Here is an 8,859-nt window from a genome sequence, read left to right as displayed (position 1 = left end):
TTTTTCGACCCATTGGAATAGGAAAGCGGGAAAGGCAGCGGTTAGATAGAGTCTGATTTTCTTGCAATTCATGAAGAAGAATTGGAGATCAAAGGTAAATCGGAATCTTCAGAGGAAGGCATTGGGCTTACGGGCCAACTATGATGATGTAAAAATAGTGTAGACTTTGGGGCTGTGCACACATTATCGAGAGTAAACATCGTCGATTTTTTTTCTTCAAGAAGACATAGGTCAAAATTTGAGCCTGCTCTTCTAAACACTTCTCTCCGTAACTTATTTGACTGAGCACCAACTCTCTAAGAATCCATTGCTTATCAAAAAGCATTCTAGATATGAGTTCAAAATGAAATAAGAGGGGCTCATAACTATTATGAATTGTTAGTGAAGAATTCTTCGATTATTTAGATCGATAGATTTTATAACCGAACAGTCGACTCCATTTCTTACGACTACTCCGTAGACTTGTCATTTTGAACTCAATTCAGAAGACAAGGATCCAAGTATGGGAAGAATTTTGCCTCCGGATTACTTTTTTGATGGAACTCATTTGTGTCACATGTCCGACGACAAGAGGATCCGTCAAACACCGATATTTTGCGTCAGCACTGTGGTCGGATGCGAAATTCGTATCGACCCGTCATCGCCGGGACTCGAACCCTAATTGGAAGGCCGCCACGGCTCCCAACTAGATTATTAAAAAAAAAATTTTTTAAAGAAAAGAATTCGACAAAAAGTTAACACCATTCCTATTTTTGAGAAAGATACTGTGTGTATTTGGAAGTCGATCGCCCACGGTTTGATCATTCCTCGAGAAATGAATCTTCATTTTCAGTGAAAGGATGGACCTACATAGATAAGGGATGGTTCAATATAGAGACGTCCAAAATGACGAGTGATGGTCAAATGAGATGACCTCTTTCTTACACTCTGTCCAACAAAGATATTAAATGAGTTTTTCTTTCTATAATTCTTCCATAGTTTTGGTACCTACTTTTCTAAGCTTATTGGAAAGTATTTTATTTCCCCAATCTTCCATCGCATTATTTCTCAGATAAACTCTTTATTATGAAATAAATAAAGCCGTTTATTAAAAGTAAGTTTATGAGCAGTATCAAATGTTAGTAAAATTAAATTTGAATTTTAAATGGAGTCGATGCACGTACCGCGGGATTGAATAGAAACAATAACTAGTCGACGTTATTAAAGTTTTATGTACATCAAGTATTATTTTGTACTGACATAGGAGGTATTTTCTCTTACGTACTTTTTTACGTTAAAACCAATGAGTTTTAGATGATAGAAGAAGCAGTTTAAAATAAATGAGGGTCTTACGTCTGAAAATGATAATTTTTAATGTATATCCGTCTACGCATAAAAACCTTGTAGCTTCGAAACTATTCGTTCCGCTGATTCGTTTCATTCTTAGATGATTAAATTTATCACCAAAATATACACGAAACAATGCTTTTTATCAATGCCAGTCTAATAAATCGGTATCATAACAAAATTGTATTATTAATAGTTAAAAGTTCCTGTTAACCGCATTCACTTTGTCTGAGGGTCATAACTTGCTTCTCAATAGAGTTATGATTTCGTTTCTCCCGCAATGTTCTTCGCTGCTCCAATAAACACCTTTTTTTTTTTCTTTTTTTAAATTAAAAACCATTTTTGATAAACGACATTACATTTCAATTATTTTTTTTCATAACTCAAATTGTTTATCTATGGAAAGTCTAATAACTAGCTTAGAAAGTATTCTAAACTCTTTATGCGTTCCATTGTCGATGCGTTTTGTTTATTCAGAGTATAAATTATAATGTTTAGAATCAAAAATGTTGGAATGAATTTTTTTTGTTTAAGCAATTTATTTCGAATTCCCGTAAACAGTATTTAAATGCTTGCTCTCCTAGGATTTAAAGAAGTATCGTGTTTAAGATTATAGCGTCGTTACTCTGTTTCAATTGAATTGAGGGAAAATCTCCAAATTATCTAAATTTAGAAACAATTTCGTCACAAGAAAAAAAAAATTGTGAAATGTGTTAGAATTTCGTAAAATAGTTTCCCTTAAAACTTGTAGAAATCTATTTTTTATTTGTTTATTATTTACGTCACACTAGAGATGGACTATTGGCCAGGATTCCTTTACGACCACTGGTAGTCAGTGAAAAAAATAGTTTATGTACTCAAAAAAAAAAAAACACTGAAAAACGAAAATTTTGTGAGGAAGACATTTTAAAACCCACTTATTAGTTGGGAAAGCATACTTTCCACCAAATAATATTAATCTAACCAAACATCCACAAATGTTTTTTTTTTCATCCATATATATATATATAGTGTAGATCATTTTTGTAGAATGCAAGTATTTGTAGTGGAATTCTTCACCCAATAACATATGCATTTGATGTGTGTATTTAAAGCCAAATGAGAGCATTTTTAAAGAAACAGAATGTTCTTTAAAATCTTGATTTCCAATCCTGAGAAGAAATAAACTTTTTTTCATCCGTGAAACAAACATATTTAATTTATTTATTTTATATAGAATGTAAATATGTACATTTTTGTAATGCAATTTTATATACAATAATAAATTAACTTTACAGTATGTTGAGTGTCACTGCCTGGCATAGATTTTGCCCGGTTTTTCGTTTGTTTTTTCCAACCTATTCTTTTATCGGATATTTAAATATGGAATAAATATTTAAATATTCAATTATTAAATTCATATCTAGTAGGACATAACATTCCCGACACTTTGTAGTTGTTAATAGTTCTCGTCCATCATACATATATATGATTTTCCAGGCAAATTTTTCTATCCTACAAAAACAATTAACGGCAAAAAAAGTCTATTCTATTATTCGGTAGTATTACTTATTTTCTTTTTCTTTTTTTTTCCCCCTAGGGGTCTATTTTTTGCTATATTCAAAAACACAGTTTGAAACAAAAGCTTTCTTTCGATCTCATTTATCTATATAAATGTAGGTTTTTAAATAAAAAGTAAATAATTGTGAGGTTCTTCCTGAATTGGGGTTACTCGTGCCGAAAGGACCGAGTTTTATTTCACCTACAACCTTCAAAGTGATGAATCCGGATTTTTAAATCCGATATGGACTTGTTCTACCTGTTTTAAGGATCACAAATACTACGACTTGAACATCTTAATGGAACAAAATATGGGTGACGAATACGTCTCCCATAGTATCGCGTAACGGATATTTTTTTTTATCTGTTTCAAAAGTAACACGTTACTTTGAAGTTTAAGTTGTGAAAAACATTCAGAAAATACAATTCGATTATGTTATTAAACAATGCTAAAACTTAGGGAAAGTGGGGGTACCTACTCCTGTTTCCCCTTAAGATTCAAAACTCTGATGCTAAGTTTTCATATCAATGCAAAAAAGCAAAAAACGTGCATGGTTTTGTTCGTACGAACATATTAGTTTGAATTTTAAATTTAAAAAAATTCCTACCCTTAAGTATTTTGACAGATAGTAAACTATAATTGATTATAAAAATATCCCCACTCTTTTATATATATATATATATATATATATATATATATATATATATATATATATATATATATATATATATATATATATATATATATATATATATATATATATATATATATATATTCACTTTTGTAACAATATTGCTTCAAAGTCAAAAGATTTTGAGAAATATAATTATTTTTCATCATTCTTTCTTTAGTTTTAGAATATAAAAACAAAAGAATAAGTTTGAAGAAAACAATTTTAAATGAAGATATTTTCCGAGAAAGAGACGGGGTATTTTTGGACAAAAGAAATTAATCGGGATATTTAATCGAAGTACCGAACACGAGAAAGAAAGTCATAAAAACTGAAAATCATCTTGAAGGATATTGGATTCGTAAAACGGAGTTCTCTTGTAGCCTCTTTCACACTTAAAGATTCACTAAGAACTATTTTCCTTTTTTCTTAACGACTCTTCCTCCCGGTATAAAAGAACAGTCGAATCTGTTGCATAGTAGGAGTATTAAAATCTTCAAACGATAAAAGTTATCTCAATAAAATACATCTGGAATCCTAACAAGTAGGAAATCTCGGGAGAATGGAACAAAATAAAATGTGTCAAATTTTATAACATTTCGTGAATCATCGATTGTTGTATGAAACAGACACAATAATGCATAAAACTTTTATTCCAGCATTATTTTAGAGTGAAATTGTTTACAAAAATGCCCCGCTGTTCAGAATTTGCTTTATGGAAGTTATGTACATTTTCAGTAGTTACTCAGCGGATCGATTTCATCACTTATACATAAAGAGTATCCACTTGAATGCTACAGCGTAAGACACGTCTTCTGACAATGCGTGCCTCGTGCCATAGTGTTTTTAGCGCCGAACAAAGATTAGCTAATAGTTAGATGGATGAGTTTATCGATTTTTTAATTATTATTAATTATTTTTATGAAATTCTCCGTCATCGTTTATTTTTGTTTTATTTTAATTTCCAATAAAATCTTATTTAAATAACATGGATGGACGATTCGTTTCTTATTTTGTTGCCCACGGGGATACCTGCAAGTGACGTAGTGTGGGGATCCTGATTGGTAGTTGAAAGTTTGTTTACATTAGCAACTGTTCTTTCCATTCTAATTCGAGTAAGCCAAGTGACTCATTTTATATTCTTTCACAAAGATTCAGCGCACTTGACAGGCACCATAAACAAACTAATTATGCACAGTACACAAAAATTAATCGTGGTTACAATAAATATAAGCTAAAGTAAAAGACGAGAAAGAATTACTTATTTCAAGAAAGGATGTGGCACTGTATTTAATTAATGTGTCTTCTTCTTGAAGGGCAATTCTATGAAGTATTCATTCTTTGAAGAAGACGTTCATTTTGAAGAGTAAATTTCGATTTTATTTTTTTAATTTCTCACCATTTCATTTAAATCTATTTCCATGTTTAATTACATACATATTTAACTGAATGACAAATCATTTAAACTAAAGAATGAATTCCGAAAAGTAATGTTTCTCTGTTTATAGAAGGATTTATTATATGGCAGAATGAAAATATGAATTTTCCTATAGATAATACGAGGGTTGCTATTTATATTTCTGGCCTTGGCAACAGTAAGTGTTGCTAGGCGACCGCAGACGATTTTAATCGAAAGTTTGATATTTTTAAACATAAATTCAGCAGACGATTTACCATTATAGTTTCACTTGTGTTGTTGACAGTAAATTGAAAAGTTCTTCTCTTTCAAAAAATGGAATTGAATCGTGAACATTTTCGTGCCATTATTTTTCATAACTTTCGACGTGGATTGTCAAGACAAGAGTGCTTCGATGAACTTAATTCTTTATTCAGCGATAAAGCGCCATCCTACAGCACTGTAAAAAATTGGTATAACGAATTTAATCGTGGTCGATGTTCGATCTAGGACGAATCCCGTGCAGACCGTCCAAAATCCGTTGTTGTGCCAGAAAAGATCGATGCTGTGCGTGAACTGATAAAGCAAGATCGTCATGTGACATACCGTGAGATAGAAGCGTCTTTGGACATTAGTATGACTAGCATCAATAAAATATTGCATGAACATTTGAGCGTAAAAAAAATTTCTTCGCGTTGGATCCCGCATAATCTGACAAACGCTCAAAAAAAGGCTCGTGTCGATTGGTGCAAGGAAATGTTGGAAAAATACGTTCAAGGTACATCAAAGGTTGTGTACAACATCTACACAAGTGACGAATCATGAACCTATGCATATGAGCCGGAAACAAAACAGCAATCAACTGTATGGGTCTTCCAAGACGAGGCAAAACCAACAAAAGTTGTTCGAGGAAGAAGCACATCGAAACAAATGATTGCCTGTTTCTTCGGCATTAACGGTCATGTGGCAACAGTGGCGTTAGAGCAACGCAGGACGGTCAATTCTGAATGGTACACGACCATTTGTTTGCCTGAAGTCATCGGAGAAATTCGAAAAAAGCAGAAGAACAGGCGAATCATTCTTCATCAAGACAATGCGAGCTCTCACACATCGACTCAAACAGAGGCATTTCTGACGGAGCGAAAGATCGAACTGATGGATCATCCGCCGTACAGCCCTGATTTGGCACCCAATGACTTCTTCTTATTCCCACACATCAAAAATAAATTTACGTGGACAACGATTTTCGACCCCCGAAGAAGCGGTTGATGCATTCAAAACGCATGTTTTGGAGTTACATCAATCGGACTGGAAAAAGTGCTTTGAAAATTGGTTCAAACGCATGCAAAGTGTATTGATCATCATGGAGAATATTTTGAAAAACAATTAAACCAATTTCGATCTACATATTTGTTTTTTCATTATTAGGCCAGAAATATAAATAGCAACCCTCGTAGAACTAAAATAAAAAAGATTTGAAATTGATTAGAACATTTTATATACAATAGGAAATAATTATGGTATAGGGGTGATTCTCACGAAATATGACAATTCACCGTCCCTTGCTCCAAGATCTAATACTATACTACTAAACTTGACTGTTTTGTATAGTTAAAAAACTTAATTGAATTTCAAAATGTCATGATTCTGGTATGCCACAAGCAATATTTCCAATAATAACCAGCTTCAAAACTTTACATAAATTTTTCAATACCTAATTTTTTTAAATCTCAACCGTTGTAAACATTTCTAGAACATACGCAGAGGGTATTATTTACAAAAACTTTGTTTAAAGTAATTTTTTCTGTCAATAATTTGTTTATCGCATGAAAATATGTTATTTTCCAGGCTGTCAGCAATCAATATCTTATGTTAATAGATTGATTAGATACCCTCCTATATGAATATGTCTTGTTGCATGAATAAAGTGCCAACTGTCTGATTCAAAATCTATTTCAAACAATTTTTCAATGTGAGTAGGTTTGTATGTTGCCATTTTCCTGCCTTCTTGAAATCATTAATAACATAAACTACAGATATTTATCTGAGTTATTTCAAGAAATCCTGTTATTTTCTGCAGAATGTAAACGTCTTAGGTCAAAATATTAAATTAAAGTAAAGTTATATGCTATAAAATGGCGAATTTGCCATTATCCTGGCTGTCATTTTCCTGGCTTATGAAGAAATTATGAGAATTTATGAGGAAATTATGAAGAAATTATGAGAATTTATGAGAATTTACCAGAAATTTTTATAACTGCTAATACTGTAAGGAGGAAAGCAAATATTATCCTAATACCAAGTTTATGTATGATTGTAATATTCTTGAATGTATTTTTTTAAATTTAATGATTGATTATCATACACAATTTTATTCTGTACATATCAGCGACAAAAAATTGTTTGATTCTTTCTACAGTGGTTAAAAAGAATTAATTTAAGCAATTTATGGTCCATCTAACGCAAGGTTGAGTTACTTACTATTAACTTAAAATGACTGTTTCTAAGCTAATTACGTCATTTTCCTGGTATTTGGTGAATTTCTATTTAATTTTTTGCTCCAGCAAATATCAATAAACTACACTGCTGACAGTAAGATATTAATAAATGTAACTAAAGAAGTATACAAAAAAAAATTTATTTTAATTTGAGGGCTTTAAATTTGAAGAAATTTTTTGGTCCGAATTGTCATGTTTCCAAAGAACACAAGTACCAACACAAATTTACTTCATTCGATAATTTTTATGAGAATGAAGCAAAAAAGAAAACTTAACTATTCACACTCAGAGAATCATTCTTGATGGAATCATTAAGAAATCTGCAACAATGGAACAAAGACACTAAAATGAAAACGTAGAATGCACAGTGGGCAAAATAAAAAAATGGGGCCATCCTGAATAACTTTTGATCTAATGATCAGATCTTCACCTTCTAATACTCATTCTCAATGATTCGAGGGGGGGGGATCTCAAATATGCTAATTAATTAGTGCAGAAGTTATTTTAAATGATGAAATCAGGCACAAAAACGTACTTTCCCAAAATATAGCCGAAAAAAATTTTGAATTGTAAGGTGTACTTATTTTCGCATTATTTTAAAGAATATAATTTCATAAGGCAAAATACAAAATCGGTCTAATAGCTCCTGAGAAATCGAATTTTTAAGTATCTGATTTTTTTAAATTTAAATTTCTCAGGAACTTTTCAATCGATTTCGTACAATTTTGTATTTTGCCATTTAAAATTACAATACTTAAAATTATGTTAAAAATTGTATAGGCTATTCAAAACTTTTTCGAACATCATTAAATAATAAATATTTATTGATTAGCCTATTTGAGATCTCGAGCCATATTGAGTTTTAGAAAGTGAAAATCCGTTTCTTATGTTGCTTTTTAGTATTTCTAGAAGCATCTTTCTAAGTGGATATTATATTTATGGATCATCAAAAGCTTCTTACAAAAAGCATATTTTACGAGGATGAATAATTATTCTTCCTGAATAATGAATCAAATATTTTGAATTAATCATTCATTAGTCAAGAATAACTGAATAATTTCACTGCTCAACAAAAATAGGCATTCTAATTGTGACAACTACAAATAAAACGTTCATGGTTATAAACTACTCGTCATTATTTTTTTTAAGTAACGATTTCAGATAAAAAGTGATCACCTTTTTAATCACAACAAGAGGCGACTGTTTAAGCAATCAATTGGATGACAAGCAGTCATTTTTACCAGCAATAGCGAATAATTGTAAAAATAATGACTGCGCGAATACATGAGCACTTCACTACGCTGTATGCTTATGCGTATACACGGACGAGCACTGTCTATAAATGACAATTCAACATTATAAACATGCAACTTAAATATTACTACAATAATTTTATTTTGTAAGACTTTCTGCTATATAAGTGAGGAAT

The sequence above is a fragment of the Parasteatoda tepidariorum genome, chromosome 1 (genome assembly GCF_982258835.1).
Source record: "Parasteatoda tepidariorum strain Cologne lab strain chromosome 1, Ptep-v5.0, whole genome shotgun sequence".
Lineage (NCBI taxonomy): Eukaryota > Metazoa > Arthropoda > Arachnida > Araneae > Theridiidae > Parasteatoda > Parasteatoda tepidariorum.
This window is presented reverse-complemented; position numbering follows the sequence as displayed.